This window comes from Acipenser ruthenus, chromosome 14 (genome assembly GCF_902713425.1).
Source record: "Acipenser ruthenus chromosome 14, fAciRut3.2 maternal haplotype, whole genome shotgun sequence".
NCBI classification, from domain to species: domain Eukaryota; kingdom Metazoa; phylum Chordata; class Actinopteri; order Acipenseriformes; family Acipenseridae; genus Acipenser; species Acipenser ruthenus.
Window position 1 is genome coordinate 26,609,209 of NC_081202.1, and position 17,406 is coordinate 26,626,614.

The 17,406-nt window shown below is 36.9% G+C and overlaps 1 long non-coding RNA gene across 1 annotated transcript; it reads left to right on the top strand.

Annotated features, from left to right (window-relative positions):
* The first annotated feature begins 12,310 nt into the window (after positions 1 to 12,310).
* On the top strand, positions 12,311 to 17,355 carry LOC131697441 (uncharacterized). The gene is made up of 3 exons (XR_009307280.1): positions 12,311 to 12,443; positions 13,831 to 14,272; positions 15,857 to 17,355. It is a non-coding gene; the product is annotated as an uncharacterized LOC131697441 (long non-coding RNA).
* Positions 17,356 to 17,406: the final 51 nt, after the last annotated feature.

A 17,406-nucleotide genomic window follows, 5' to 3' on the forward strand; every position in this document is an offset into this window, starting at 1 on the left:
TATGAACCCGTCTTTGTCTGACCTGCCTGGCACTATCAGCATCTGCATCCTCCAACACTGGTGCTTCAAGTTCAGCATCTGCTTCCCTCAAATCCTGTAATCTTTCCTCTGTAAGTTCAACAAGCCAGGATGATATTGCTAACCTTCTGAGGAGTGTACTGTAGTGTTCCCCCAGAGACATCCAAACATTGGAATCACATATTGAGGATTCCAAGTGTTCGCTCAATTACAGTACGAGCACGTTTACAGGTACGACTATACCTTCAGTAGGGGTTGTGGGGTTGAGCAGCAGTGTCATTAGCCACTGCTTCAGTGGAAACCCGTTGTCCCCGAACAACCAGCCTCTCAAACTGTCATACCACTGAAACACAGCTGCCATCTGCGAATTAGCGAGGATAAACAAGTCATGAGCAGAGCAGCGATAGTTTGCATACACATTTGTGATGTAGTTGTGATCACACACTACTTGCACGTTGACAGAATAGGTCCCCTTACAATTTACGTAGAAGTGCCTATACTGTCTTGGTGCGTGTACCTACAAGCAAACAATGTGCTCTCCACATGTCTCCTTCCAGATCAGCCTGAAGTAGTTGGCAGATGTCAGTGATTGTTTGTCTGTTGAGGCGAAATTGCTGAATACATTGTGTGTCAGACAGGCTCAGAACAGACAGATGATTTCTAAATATTTGGGGACGTCTCCTCCTCCACTCTTTGTCTGGCCACATAGAAATTATTATTATTATTATTATTATTATTATTATTATTATTATTATTATTAATAATAATTAATTAATTTATTTATTTCTTAGCAGACACCCTTATCAAGGGCGACTTATAATTGTTACAAAATCACATTACAAAGTTTCACATTAATCCAGTGCGTACTCCATATTTCTTTTATTTCTCTTTTTTCTCTATCTCTTTTCTTTGCCTGCTTCCCTGGTAGTTTCACCAGTATTTATAGTAGACCAGTCACAGTTTATTTTGGATACTGTAGCTTAGGTACAGCAGACTCAGACTTGTTTGTCTGATAAAAGTCTTAAGGTTTAAGGCAGTCCTCCCCCTGGGCCTCAGTCTCTTTGCCTTTGGTTGTTTATTTGCATGCAGCTTGCCTCCTCTTTTTGGGTCCTGTTCTCAGTCGGAGTGCTGGAGTTGCGGCTTCGCTTAGAAGAGTGCCAGCACCTTGTTTAGCAATCGATTTGGCGCACAAAATGTTTTGCTTGGATATTTAGTCTTTCTCTGCTAAGATGCTAACCGCATGAGGTCATTCGTGTATCTTGCTCACAAAACTAACAGTCCCCATAATTTGCCAATTATTACCATAAGTTAATTTATTTATTATTACTTTAAGTTAATTTTCTAATTTTCACATGTTACGCACAACTGAACCTCACCAACACCCATTCTCATGTCGATAACGACTCTGCATCATCATGCTGTAAAGTGTCTCAGCCAATCAGCTGCATTTGTGTTCTTTCCTGAGTTTCACAGCACCTACACTGTCACATTAGAAAAATGCAATTAATTTGCGTCACTGTTTCCTTTTCTAAAATCATTTACATTTCAAAATAAATTTGGAAAAACCTGAAGCCTTGAGATCTAACAGCTGCTCCAGTACTGCCAAGGCAACAGAGACCCCCAAAAAGAATAGACTAAGGTGAAAACAACCAGAAACCCCAAGAACAATAGACGAAGGTGAAAAAAAACACACATTTCAGAGCCCAGAAAGCTTTTAAAGGAAGCTATACTACGGACTTCTGGATAGCGACCTGGCTCAGCGGTTTGACCAAAAGGACACTGTACAGAAAGGAAAAACCTAAAAAATCTTTGTTAAGTACAGGCCCCGCCCCTCTCTTACTGACTGTCCATCCCCCACACACACACACACCTCAGTCCCACCCTGTTCCTCATTGGTCCAACATCCCTGACTGGTTGTGTCAGATACAGATTAGTCCAGGCATATACTTATATCATAATTAGTGATTAATTCAAGACAATTGTCCCTACATAGTCCACAAATATATATATATATATATATATATATATATATATATATATATATATATATATATATATGAAAAAACAAACAAAGTCTTAACTATAGTTTTAAGCAAAATACAGTTATATGATACTGTCATGAGTGACCCTAAAACCTTCCCTTGAACAAGGTGCAATCACCTTTTTTGAGTGAAAGGTGTATGCGGCAGAGATGCAGGGCTCTTTGATAGAACCAGCTTAATTTCTTTGAAGTTTTCCCACTGGTGATGGGAATGAGAATGTAAAGATGGGAGCCCGGCTAACACGTTTTTTGCAAGTATCAGGCATTTGAAGCACCTGTGGTGGCTTTGACAGACTCACTGAGAGCAGAAACTGACCCAAGACTGTCACTGCCACTGGAAGCAGGCTGATCTTTGGAATACAAATTGGACATTTGTGAAACTGCAACAATATTAATATATTGTAATAACTGTACTGTGTTTTAAAGAATATAAAGCCAGTATAAATACTAAACACATTGTTAAAACACACTGTTCAGAAAAAAAGTTATAATATACTCTTTTAGTAGTTTACAGTAATACAGTAGGATTCTGTATTCCTGTTTAAATATGCCCTGAAACCAGTAGAAAATATTATTAGTGGAATTGTATGGAGTCTGTGTAGAAGGTTCTTTACTCAAAACTCAGGCATGCAGGCTGGGAGTTCCAAGCCTTTCTTACCAGGTGAAAGGATCTCTCTGGATTAAGCAAGGAACCTCTCTAACATTCCGATTCATTGAAGCAAAATATAGTAAACTCTAATGGTACCAGCCTGTGTCAACTATACATTAGGTTTGCTAAAGAGAATGTAATAAATTTGGGAACCTTGTCTTCGCCTGCTTTGAGAAGAGCAGTACCAGACATGGGCCGATGAAGACAATCACTCTCAGCAACTGAAGCTAGATTTACTGGTCAGCAGTTTAAATTCCAAGGTTTTTACGATAACTGTGTCCTCCTTAAACGTCTCCCCTAAGTTTAAGAGTGTGCTCAGAGCATATATATATATATAAATAAAAAGAAGTATGTGGAATCTGACAATACACAACCCTTAGTGTTTACATCACTGTTGCTAAACATTATAACAATAACCTGCATCAATATCTGTGGATATGACATACATTCCATTATGGGTAGCGGATGTTTTGAGTGCACCTGTTAACAGCAGATATATACCGATATAAAATATATAGGAAAGAGTGAGAGTCTGATCATGACTTAAACATAGATAGTGGTCTGTCAGATGTAACTTCTTAAAGATGACAGTTGAAATAGAAATGGGACTAAAACTGCTGTCAAACATACTCCACGTTCGATTTAAGGCTGCCACACACCAGACGCGATGCGATTTTTAAATTGGGCAACAAGATACTTTTGAAGTGACATGACCATACACACCAGAAGCGACACAGAGGCGATGCAACAGGTTTGCCAGATCTATACAACTATGATCAAGACTGGCACATAATTCTAACTCATTAGGGACATTCCTCAGAAAAGTACTACAGTATGTAGGAAGAATTGCCTTGTATTAATAACTCTTTTTTGGATTCATTTTTGATCACACAGCAACAGGACAGCATTTTAAACTTTTAACTGGAGCAACTTCCGAGCACACAGCACAAAGGAGGGGAACGTGAGCTCTTTGACCAGCGGACTTCAACTGAACCCGACACAAAGGGCCTCTACAGGATCGCAAATAGATTGAAACATCTGGCCAGGATTTATGAAGGAATAGGAAGCTAAAGACATCAGAAGGAAGTCAAAATTTACAATTTATTCATCCCCAAAGAAGAATTAGGGAAATGAATAGGTCTTTCTTCCAAAGCCCTATAAAGACTGATAACTTGCTGCCAGGACTTTGAATAATAAAAATTGCTATGATGAGGTTTGAATTAACGTGAATGAATACTCAGATTATTGAATAGATAACTAATAGATGATTAGTGATCTAATATGGTAATACTCATATAGTATTCATTCCGGGTTAATTAATGCACTGGAATTTAAACTATTTCATTAGTCAAATTAATTAATTATTTAAATTGATTATCAAACAAAGTATTTAGTTTCTGAACACAGAGGTTGTGTTATCAACCGGTTCATTCCAAATACCAGCCAGGGATGCTTCTAGTATCTGCCAGTCTTCATTGTCAAAATGCATCAGCCAGGTAACGTCTGCTTTGGTTAAGAGGGAAAATAAATACAGAGTTTTTCCCCTGTGCAGCAACACAAAGTCAAACAGGATTTTTATGACTTTACATCGTTCCCGCATGTACTTGGAGCTGTTGATTGTTTGCATGTTTGCATTCGTGCACCTTCAGAGAATAAAGATATTTTCCAAAACAGGAAGTGTTTTCACTCAATGAACATGCAGGTAGTCTGTGATGCAAAGTATCTAATAACTAATGTGATTGCAAAATATCCTGGATCATGCCATGATTCTTTTATATGGAACAACTGCACCCTGGCTGACCCATTTCAGAGGAATGTCATTCGTGGAGGACGGCTGCTGGGTAAGTAGGTCTATAACAACAGGGGACTTTAATTCAGTTATTTCACAAAATATATTATCAATTAATTACAGTATTACAGTACTTAGGTGACAGTGGCTACGCTTTGAGGCCTGGTTAATGACTCCTATAAGTGTTCCACACACCCCTGAAGAAAGCTGTTACAATGAAGCCAATCGTCTTACCTGATGTGTGATTTAAGAAGAACTTCTGGTATTTTGAAGGGCAGGTTCAGATGTCTGGACACTTATGGTGGTACTTTGCTCTACAGCCCAATCAAAGTATGTGACATATTCCTGGTGTGTTGTGTTTTACACAACATTGCTTTAAATTGTGGAATAGAGCCAGACTTCGAAGTCGGGCCACATGGAAATGACGATGGAAGCATTGTGCAAAACACGCAGCATGAAGTTGCTGGAAATGCCAGACTCCGACTTATTAGAAATGTGTTTGGACATTAGGTAATTGCACGAGTTATACAAAAAATAAACTTGCTTACCATTTAAAACAGTTTAATGGGTTTCCACATTTTTTAAGTTCGGCTGTTACAAACATATAAGAAATTAATAAACAGCGCCTCCCTTTGAAATTCATAAATGACGGTGAACAGAAATGTGGTTGCGGAATCAAAATATTATGATAAAAAAAACACAGTCTGAATTTCTGGATCCCAAAATGTTGCAAAGTAACCAAAAATAATAGAGAATCGTGGGAATCTGGAACCAACTCCCCAGTAATGTTGCTGAAGCTGACACCCTGGGATCCTCCAGGAAGCTGCTTGATGAGATTCTGAGATCAATAAGCTACTAACAACCAAACGAGCAAGACGGGCCGAATGGTCTCCTCTCATTTGTAAACTTTCTTATGTTCTTATAAAAAGAGAAAAATTATGTGACTGTGTAGTAGTATTATGCATTAGGTTTTTCTTTTCATAGTTATATAACATATATTTAGATGCTTAATATCAATCACAGATCTTGGCATTCAAGGGGTGCTGTGCAGAATACCTGAAGGAAATAAACTAAGACCACAACAACATGCAGGACAATGAACATAGTTTTATTAATTATAATTAAACAACAAAGTGTAGTGCTGATCAATACCGTGGAGACGGGGCTTATTAAAAACAACAATTAAAACCAATACTTTAAAACTCCCCATCTCCAGCACTCCTCCAAAATCCCCAATGCCTTTTAAAAGTACTAAATCTAAAACAGTTAAAAAAACACACACACACACACCAGAGTGAGACAGGAAGCACAGCGGGAGCCTTGCTCTAAATGTCGACAGCTTTTTCAGTCATTTTTCTTATTTACCCAAACCACTGCCGAAAACAAACAAGTCAATTTCCTTTTCTGCTCCTACTGGCTGTGCATCCAACATTCACTCCAGACAAACCCAGGTTCACATCACACTGGACGAAAAACATTCTCTCTGGATGAAATCAGGAACTTTTATACCAGGTGCTCAGCTTCTTCAAATTATTCAATTAGAACCTATGGGGGCTGAGAACACGACAGCATCAACGTGCCAGTGAGATCTGTGCAAATCTACAACAAAGTAACGTGCCAGAATAAACGTGCTTTAAAATAAAACAAACTAACTAAAATTAAATCAAATGTGACAAATCAAAACATGAATATACTACAACAAAATCAAACATGCCTAAATAAAGTGACGTGGGTCACCCCATTCTACATACACACATCACATTCTTCTTAATACACTTACACACGTGCCAGTGCTACCTGCATTCTGGACTCTTGGGTCAGTAGGGTATTGTAGACTACATTGAGATGTTTCTGTATTGGGCATTTTATTAGCAATGTCTTTTAAACTATTATTTATGACTTCCATGAGCTGCTTTTTTTTTTTTTTTTTTTTACATAGTTCACATTTAACATCCTATTTTGTTTAATTTCTTTCCTTAATAGCTTCAATTCAGTTACAGTTTTGTTCAGTTTATTTTCAATTATCTCATTTTGTTTGAGCTAAAAATCAAGTAATTCATGTTTGTATACCCGATGTCTTTGTTGTGTTGTACATCCTGTAGCAGTTGTTGGGTCATTTTCTGTGGCTTGCTCCTGGGGTTCTTGTTGCAATACTGTGCACTCAGTTTCAGAATAATGTTGTTCAATTATGTTTTCTTCCATGTTCTGAAGTTCTAGGATAGTGAATATTACAATAGGAGAAAATGAATGTTTACAACACTATATTGTGTACATGTTAACAAGTGACAATATCATTATTCCAAAACCGCTACGGTATAGTTTTATAATGCTGCGGAATATGGTTTAGGTATATGTAGTACAAACCTTGTACTGTAAGTAAATGTTAACATGACAACCATATTCAAAAATGAAATCATCTGTGTACAGACAGTAGCCACTGTGATTAATCACTTTGCTTTTACATAAGTAGTCTATAGCCTACATCTAAAATAGTACACAATACATAAATGCTACTTATTTTGTCTTTGAAAATATACCTTTTGATGGTAACATTTAATTGACATTTCATTTTTATTTTGTGTGTGTGTCATCCCCTGCAAGCAACACTGCCAGCTAGGGTTTGGCTGAACACAAGTACTGCGGGTGAGTTGCCAATGCGGTCTTTTCTTTTATTTAAACAAAATGGTTAAATAAAGCATAACACTTCACAAAGAAAACAGCACGTGGCCAAAATAAACAGACACACTGCTTCAAACAAAAACAAGTACCGTGCTAGTCGAAATCCAGTAGCAATGTATTTTTTTTTACCTCTTGCTTCTACGTTCCTCCTCTCTGAACAACTGCTGCTGTGCTTTTATATACACGTGGCCATCTCCAAATTAGTAATCACTTGATCAATTTGGAGACAGCCACATTCTGCACACGTTTGGAGGGATGGAGCTTTAACACCATCCACACCGCAAAACAATAACAAAAATAGTCTCTACACAAACAACAAACAATACATCCCAATACAACCAAACATAAATCAGTACATCTATCAGCCGGGCTCTGCCCTTCCACATATTTACACGCAGGGCTCAGCCTTTTCCAAATAAAGCCGATTTATGCTGTATTACTTCTTCTAAAAAGATGTGCTTCTCTTCTCGTTGCTTTTCTGTTTTTAGGGCAACCCGTTTGAGCCATTGTTTGTCTTTCAAACATTTCCAGCGCAACCCTGCACGAGTGAGTATGTTTGTACTTACTGAGGCCTTTTAAATACTCATTTACTATGCAGAGTCGCAGGCTTTTGACTTTACATTCCTATTGAAAAATGCATTTTTAGAACTTGTACGGTTTTATATAAATTCTAAATATTTAGATGTACCCTTTATAAAAGGTAAATAATTGAGAGATTATTGACACTGTTTGGGGTTTAAGTGTTTGGGGTTACCGCTAACAATACTCTATTAGCAACACACAGCTTCCTCTGCTTTCTTCAGCTTTGATTATATACATTTGCACCCTGTTCAAATAAATGTAAAGTCTGTAAGCTTTGAATTAAACGTTCTAGACAAGGCTTGCATACAGCTAGTTCTAATCAGCTTGAATTCATCACATGCCCTGGAATGCATCACAGGTCATAAAATTGGGTCGTCTGTGTAAAAGGGGAGTGAACGGATGCATTTGAATTATAGGACACTCAGCTCGTAAAGTAGGTAGTGAGGAGACAGGAGATAAAACAGGAGACAGTGGAGGAGAGGATCAGAGTAAAAGTAATTCAAATGTGTTTATTTTTTTAAAGAGTTGGGATCATATTATTATTATTATTATTATTATTATTATTATTATTATTATTATTATTATTATTAGTGGGGCTTGCGAAGCAAGAGTCCCCACTTTAAATCTTCGACATACTTCTTATTTTTCTTTGGCACGCTACTCCTCTTACACCGTTTAAGCTAGAAACGCCGTTCAAACTTTAAAACGTGTAGACCGGTCTGGAATAGTGTGCTTGTATACAACTTTCTGATATCTTTTATACTTTTTAAACTATTAAGCTTTTTATCCTTTTTTTGTCCATCTTCATTCACTTTAATGGGATTTTTTTTCAACATTCTAAAGCTCCCCATTGTTTAAAAACTCCCAGACTTCCAACATTCTATTTACTGTAAACGATGTAACTTTTGACACAAATCAGCTACTTTGACCACTTCCTCAACAAGTAAGGCAAAAAGTTAGAGCATATGGAATCTTCCTCTACTTCTCTGCTATTCAAAACAGAAATAACTTTTACCAATCAAGAGGTACAGCTGTTTTAGTAACCGCATCAACTAAATTTTTTGTTTTGTTTTGTTTTGCAACCGGTAAACAAGCTTACCTGTCGGGTTCATAGAGAAGGTTCCAGTGTGTGTCAGTTAGTGCTCGTAAGAGCTAGGTTTTTGTTTCAGGGGCGGTGCAAAAGCAATGCAAAACATCTTGAAAAATCTCTACTTAACACAATAGTACGAGTTTTCATACTTTTTAAATTGTGTGGTATAGTTTGTAAGACATTTCTCGTTGATTTTGTGCCATGCTGGGGAAGGTTTGTCTTTGTCTGTGAGTATTGTTATTAATTAAAAAATATGAAAATGATTATTCTTTTTAATATTCATAGTGATGGAGTAATTGTGTGATATAGTTTTAAAGACGTTTCACATTGTTTTAGTGGCCGGTCCGGACAGTTTTGTTTTGGTCCGGTTTACCCAGATTGAACAATGAACTAGCAGTATGTTGAATCGAGGCTTTCAGTTAGATTAATGAAGAGAAAATAAAACAATGACAAATGTATCACATGCAATTTTCTTATATCAATTCCAATGTGTCATTATTTACCTGGGCTATGAATTATGGATATTTTGACAATATCCTGTTTACTCACATGCACTAATGGTCTGCAAATGCAATGTCCTTTTTTTGTAGTTTGCAAATCTGAATTATCTGAAGTCCATACAATATGATACACTTGCTATTATCCTTGGGAAAGGTGTTTTTTTTATATAGAAAAGCCAGCCTTAATGGAGTACTACTATATAGGGCTGCGGCCTGCTTGTTTTTATTATTGGATACTGGATAATGGATACCTTGGAGCAATACGTTCTTCATATAGGAATTACACCTTTAATGACACACTATAGAAAACTTTGGTGATGTTATTATAATACTTAATAGAAAAATTTAATTTCCATGGCTCCAAAGTTTTATGTGATTTAGAGGACAGATCTCAACCCCAGTGCACTAGAGCAGACATTCTGAAAAGAGCTTTGTTGTAAATTATAAGTGTAAAAAGTTGTCAGTATGTTAACAATGAAAAGAAAAATTACAGGTACATTATTTAAACACGTGTGGATGTATAACACTATATTTTTCAGAACCCTGCTACTTACTCTTTAAGATCTTTATAAAATAATGTAATGGGCAATATTGCCTATGTTACACGGGAATTGCTAAGTATAGCCTATCTTTACACTTCTGCACATGAAATCTAATTGCAGTCAATATAATATTGAAATCTAGTTGAATAACATGTCAAGTTACATGATCTTTAAATCAGCCTTGACAAGTAACTATAAGTTAGATTAAACTTGCTGTTTGTAGACATGTTTTTTTCTGTCAAAATACAGTACAGTGTCGCTATATACTGAAGGATCATAAATACATTGTATAAATTTTGCAGAGGAGTGTTAGCTGGAAAAAAAGCAAAAAGGAAGTAGTTATATTTTGACTGAAGGGTTGTGTGTATAAATTGTAACAAGTTTGCAAAGCTTGCAGTAGCTAAAATAAAGGTCAGGGTGAAACAACCACAACCATAAGATATTGTTTTACAGGAAGCATGAGCACAAACTGTTCACAGGAAGCGGTTTGTTCTTAGTAAACATAACAAAGAAACAAACTGCAGCTTAGGTTCTGCAATAGCAAACAGTTGGCAAGTAGGGATTACAAAGAATATATAAGAAACTGGGTTAGGACTAAGGAATGAAGTTAACAGTGGGGGAGACCAGACCAATAGTGTATCCAGACAATGGGCTGAGCTGCATCTTACTGGGATAGGTATGGTCATACTTGGTCTCGGTTAGACTGCAACACTATATCAGACTAGATATTTGTATTAATGAAACTGTGTATTTGGGGTCTCATAATCAAGCATTCAATTAGGGTGAGCAAGGCAGGCTGGTGATTCCGTCTATGGAGAGTTCTGCTCAGGGAGCTTATGTTTTATTCGCTTTAAAAAAAATAATAATTTCTGAAAATATCATCATCTCCAGCATTCTGAAACAGTAAAAATGGAATACAAATATTAAAGTCCAAAATACACATTTAAATATAGTACAGTAATTGAAGAAGACATACTATGTGCAATTTATTTTTCTTTTTGCTTGTAGTACTGTATCTTCTTGATTGATTTAATAAACACCGCCAGTCAAAACGTCAGTGATGACGTGCAAAATGGACGTTTGGCTGCAGGTCCAAGGTTTTTTTAGGGCTACCCTTTTTCAAACTTAATTTTCTTTGTCGACTTTCATTTATGTTTGTATAATAATATTTTTTTTAATAGACTAATACATCACGTTTTAAGCAAGGCTTTAATAATTGTGTTTTGATATATAGTAAACAAAACCCATGCCTTTAAAAGTGCACTGTTAAAACTGCTGTGCCCGTGTCTTGCCTTCTGTTCTGTTCACAGTGATGTGTGTTTTTGGGAGGCTTGCTTGTATTCTTAAAACTTTGACCTTTTAATTTAAAAGCACCATCTAGCTTAGAAAATCTTTTTGTTGATATTTATGTTTACTTATTTAAATGTTTCTAATATTGAAGGCTTAAAGTCAGTAGAGATAATAACTTAAATCTAAGATGGCCAGCGTTAAAATAAAAATGTACATGATTAAAATGCATTTTCTTGGCATTTCAGATATGTTTAAATTAGGTAAAAAACGAATTTAATAATCTATTTTGGATTTTGTTTGTTGAAATCTAAAATGTGTTTCACCACCCTAATTAAATGACCATGTAAACTTGTTGATTTGCATGCTTTGATATAATGTGTGTATTAAGTTTGATGCATAAATAAATTATGTAGATTTATTGCGACTTTTTGGTGCATCAGGTTTTATTTTATAGTCACTGTGTGTTCTTGAGGCCTGAACCAAGACTGGATGTGTGTGAGAACATTAGAGTGTTGTTTTTCTAACACTGCTAAAGGAGTGTTTAAAGTCATAAATGTGCTCAACAGCAGTTTAAAATGATATCAACAAAGATCAAGGCATGAAGAGTTCAAAGCACGGTGACACAAAAAACACAAAAACTCAAAAGATTTAAAGCTAATAGAAAATTGTTTAAATGTTAGGAAAGGTCTCACTATTGCCAAGGCGAGTGCCAGTCACGGACTGGCCATCGGGAAGTGCGGAAGAATCCCCGGTGGGCTGGTAGTTTGACAAAAAAATAAAATATATTTAGAATCCTGGAGATAACATAACAGTTTGAACCATTAGAATTGTTTAGCCATCAGTATCAATCTAATTTAATTTAATTTAATCTTTAAAATATAATAATAATAATAATAATAATAATAATAATAATAATAATAATAATAATAATAATAATAATAATAATAATAATAATAATAATAATAATAGTCAATTGCATTTCGTACGTGTTATTTATTCAGTACATAGCAAAACGCTGTTTGCCCAATTTGGTTGACAGATCCATCCCTCCTTACCATACACCGTCTGGATCACAGATAAATACTATGGTCTGGAGGATGTAACTGACACCATTTTGGCTCACACAGAGTTCTTATCATGCACTAAGTAAGCGGGAATTTGGATCCAACATGGCACATACGGTCTTCAGTTTCGTAACACTCAACCAGTTGAGAGACAACCCGGTTTCCTTGTTACAACGAACAAATCAGCCAGACTCGAGAGGTAAGGAATCATTTCATGAGTTTTGATAGGCTGGTAACTCGACTCCTGTACGCCAGGCAGCTTGTTCATAGGGTGACTCAAAAGAATCGATTCAATGGGGACTCTGATCCGAGTCCCATCGTTCACCTTAGTGAGTCGTTCAAAAAGAACGATTCGTTGGTGAACTGCACATCACTAGTGGATGAGTGTCAGTGTAAAAAATGGAGAGAAAAAGAAAAGGTGGGGCAGAAAAGATTAGAGACAAACGGCAACGGTCTCTCGAGGCAGATGCTGCAAAATGCACAAAAATAATGGACATGTTCTGCAGGCTGGCTAGTAGTAGGGAGAGCGAGGGAGGTCAGGATGCCAGTGTTAAATCAGCCGACTCAGCCTAGGGAGCCCACTGAAGAACAGAAGATGACGCTGTGGCAGGGTCGAGCACAGCAGGTACAAGCAGTAGAGTTTATGGTTGCATTAAAATAGATTAAAGACTGGGCTGCGCCTTGTACCTAATAACGCCTCGGCTACACCAATATTTGTAACGTTAGTCACTTTTTGAGCTCTAGTCAGCTATGTATAGCTATGCTAAGCTCCGCTAGCAAATCGACTAGCCGTCCTATGCTAGCTAGCGAGCTAGCTGGGTTACTAAAAAAAACATTAGCTCAAACATTTCCCAGGTCGCGTCTCTCTCTCTCTCCACCATTTAGCTGGTTACCCCTGATATAAACTGAAACAACATCATGGCAAGCCGAGCTGATGGTGGTATTAGCCAATTTTTATTTGTAAAACCATAGCATGACATGCCATTTGGCTATAGTATTGCCCCCTACTGGACACTTGCAGCGTAGATTTCACATTGCATGTATTGTATCACACTAACAAAATCCCAAATTTTAAAGCAATCGTTTCACATGAATTTGATTGGGTTTGATACCTAGGTCGATGTTGATTAGGTTGTTGCGCAAAGGTATAATTTATGGAACGGTGAGAAGGCCTAACAGTGGCCTATGGTTGAATATAGCATGGCTGGATCGCTGTTTTGACCAATCAGAGAGCAGGACTGGAACTATCCGTTTTATAAATCAAACAAGCTATGTTCTTGTGAGTATTCTTTCAAATTATAATAACGTTTGCTAAAGGCATTAATTAAATTGATTGCTGTTGTTCATTTATGCATATTAAAGCAGATGCAGCTGAGCTTGAGGAGCGAGAGAGGGACAGAATGGATGCTGTTGCAGGGTCCAGTGCAGAGAGAACAACAGCTGAGGAAAGAGAAGGAGAGAGAGACAATATGCAGGCATTTGAAGTGAATGCGGGGGGGGGGGGGGGTCAGCTGGTAGCTTTGATTACTTCACACACCCTCAGTCCAAATTGCTGGACACATTTTTTTGTTATCACCCAAACACAGTGTGACAGACTGAAGAGGTCAGCTTGGGATGGATACAGGGTCAGAACAGCAAGTGAGATGCCTGAGGAGGATGGAAACAGTGGAGCATGTGAAGAAGAGCTGGAGACAGAGAACAAAACGTGCACTTCATGCAAAAACTGTGCCATGTGTTTCTATTTGATTCTATCCCGATACAATTTATTGACTGATGCCTATCATGTAATTGGTTTGGGCTACAAATTCCTCCTGACTTTGTCAGTAACTCAAGTAGCATGTGAAAGGTGTTTCTCCACTCTGAAGTTTGTCAAGAATAGACTGAGAAGCACTATGTCCCAAGACCACTTGGAAGGGTTAATGCTAATGTCTACAGAGAAAGAGATACTGATGGCCCTAGACAGTGATGGAGTTATTGACAGGATTGCGCAGAAGAGTACACTGCTGCAACATCTGCTGGCGACGTAAGGTAGGACAGTCTCGTTTACTGTGGATTTGGGTGAAGTAGTTAACTGTATTTTTTAGATATAATTAGGGGTTTTGAAACCCTATTGTAATTTTGGGTTGGTATTGGCGCTGAGTGCTAGAATTGCTAAATATGAGCCGATGTGTTTAGAATTTACAGGGTTTTTTTTATTTCTTATTAGGCCTATTGAGAGAGCGCAATCTGTGTGAGGTCGGTGATGGTTTATATAAATAAGATGTGTGTTTATACTTTACAGTGTGCGGAGAATGGTTTCTTTCTACTTGATAAATGGGCTACCCATGTCTATTATTTGCTTACAGTAAATACCAATACTAAATACTAGCCTACCAACTGAGGGCAATCTTGTGTTTAAAAAAATCTGATATGCAATTAGATCTTAGACCACCGATTACTGTAAACGGAAAATTGTAATTGCATAGAGCAGAGCCATCAATGAAATAATCTGTGGTGCGTAAACTGGACAAATTGGTGAAATACAATGTTGCATTCACTGACCGCAAAGCCGTGGCAGACAGAGACGTGCAGACACAAAGAATAATGAATAGAAAAATATTTCGTAGACGGAAAAATCTACGATATTTTCAATAGGATAGCCTATTATTTGTGACTTCTAGATCATGAAGCCATGGTATGGCAACTGCCATAGCCTATACTTTGCCATACCTAAATCGCCCCTAATATGTTTGAAAACCTGGTAGTAGCTATAGCCTACAGTTTAGAAAGAAGTTTTACCCTAACTATTATTATTTTTTTTAAATTATTTTTTACCGATACTTCTTCATGACGGCGCGCTGTGTGCGCTGACTTCATTATTATTTCGGTATGTTGATTTTGACATAAATGTGGGCAGGTGGACCCGAACTTCCTGGGCCGATTTTTAGTCCCAGTCCGCCCCCGGCGAGTGCTCTAACTTGGAACTAAGACTTTATTTGTTATATTATCTTTTTACACCAACAGGTTTAAACACTTTATATTCGAATAAATACCTTCTTTGGAAATTCACTTTTGAACCCCTACATGTTAAAGAGTATGTAAGCCGCATACAAAGAGCATGATGCTCTTTCCCAACTAAGAAGCCACAGTAAAGCTTGACTGAAGAAATCCAGAAAGCAAATCTCCATCACAGAATTCAATAATGAAAGAGAGGTGGTTACAGCCTGCGAGACAACCTTTAGTATTGAACATTTTAAAACAGTGCTCAGAACAGAAGGGTCTCTCCATTGGAAAGCACAGGCTTTGAAAATATAAAAACCACAAATGCAGGTGTTGCAATAACTTATAAACCACAAAAACTGTTCTTATATTTTTTTAAATTTATAATCCCAGATAATATTTTAAGAAATGATATGAAGCAATGCTTAGAAAGATTCATGAAAGTTTATTTGATCTGAAAACGGTGCTTCTCATTGGTTGAAGAAATCCAAAAAGCTAAGTTCGGTCTCAGATTTCACAACTGGGCAAGATGTGGTTACAGCCTGCAGATGTGCCAACAGTATAGTAACAGTGGATAATGAGATTTTGCTATTGTGAATTGCTAAGGATTGTTTGTTCTTTATAACAAAATAGCACCCATGGCTGAAGAATTCAAGAAGAAATCACACTGTGTTTGATCACCCTCTCTGCCACATATGTTACAAGCTGTGAATGTGATGATCATCAAACCATGCAGCACCAAACTCCAGGGAGGCACCTGCAGATATTATCTTGGTTATCTTCACCGGACAGTTTTTACTGAACGCTTTCAGCAAACAGTAACTTTACAGAAGGACTACCCAAGGATAACTAATGAAATAGTGTCAAGGTTTCTCAAATAAGACAAATAGGTGTATGGTCTAGTTGTGGGCTTATTTAGACACCGAGTACATCTAGACACAGAGGTTCAAACACATTTAACAGCTTTATTAAATGCAAGTTACAAAATACAGAGTAGACATGTCTTCCAAAATTCTGTTTAGGTTTTCCCACTTTTTATAACTTACTAGTTAGTAGTTTCATAACATCTTGTCAGAATTCAACTTGACAGTCCCTGTCCCTCCTTTGCGGGAGCAACAACTCAAACATGACCATTCTGTACATGCGATTCTGCTATCATAGACTTATTTTGACATTATATAGTGGTATGTCACAGACAATTCTGACCATTTACCACACAGACAATTCTGACCATTTACCACATCCCATTACAACCTTAAGTTGTAATGGGATAAGTTAATATATTCACAATAAAACACAGACAATGAAAAGGGAGAAATGCTGAATAAACGTATATAGTTTTAAAAGGTTAATACAGAATCCTCGAAAAACAAAGAAGAAAATGACTTACTCTGTTTAAAAAGTATTTAAACTACTCCGTCCCACACAGCAAACAAAACTGAATATATTTTGGTTCAAAACTGTTAAATTACCTATACATTTTTTAAAATAACGTGGATAAATATTTTTAGAGAAAAAAAATCTAACAGAGTTCAATTCCTAAAAAAAAAAAAAAACTAGATCGGAGGACTATCACAAGGGACCAAGCAAACGCTGGACAATGATTTGCAGAGACTGCACTGTGGCCGAAGAGGGGACAGAGACTTCTCTCACACACGTTCAGCCAGCTCACTCCTGAAGTATCTGTTTGTGCAAGATGGCTGTCATAGAGTCAGCCAGATAGAGATTTGCCAAAAGCCCAGGGAGTGACAGATGATTTCGTTTTAAGATTAAATATGTAAAAACTGTGAAGAAAAGACTGTTTTACATAAAATAGCATTAAATTAAATCAGGGCTTGTTACTATAGGTCAAATATGAAAAAAAAAAAACAATTCTGTTTGATAGCTCTCTCTATATATCCAAACAGCTTAAAAACCATTGCCTACACCACAAACTGTTTTGTCTGGCTTCAATTATTACAGGTTTTATCTGTGTAGATTTAAAACTATATGTGTGTGTGTAAATATATATGTCTCTTTGGAACCTGGAGAAAGTGATTTTAAAATGCTCATAGGCTCTGAGCAAATATTTTGAAAGCAGCATCTCCTTCAAAGCTGTGTGAAGTAGTGCTGAAACACTTTTTAAATGAATAATTTAGTTTCCTTACATGTCTACCTGACTTGACATACTTCCCAAATCTCTA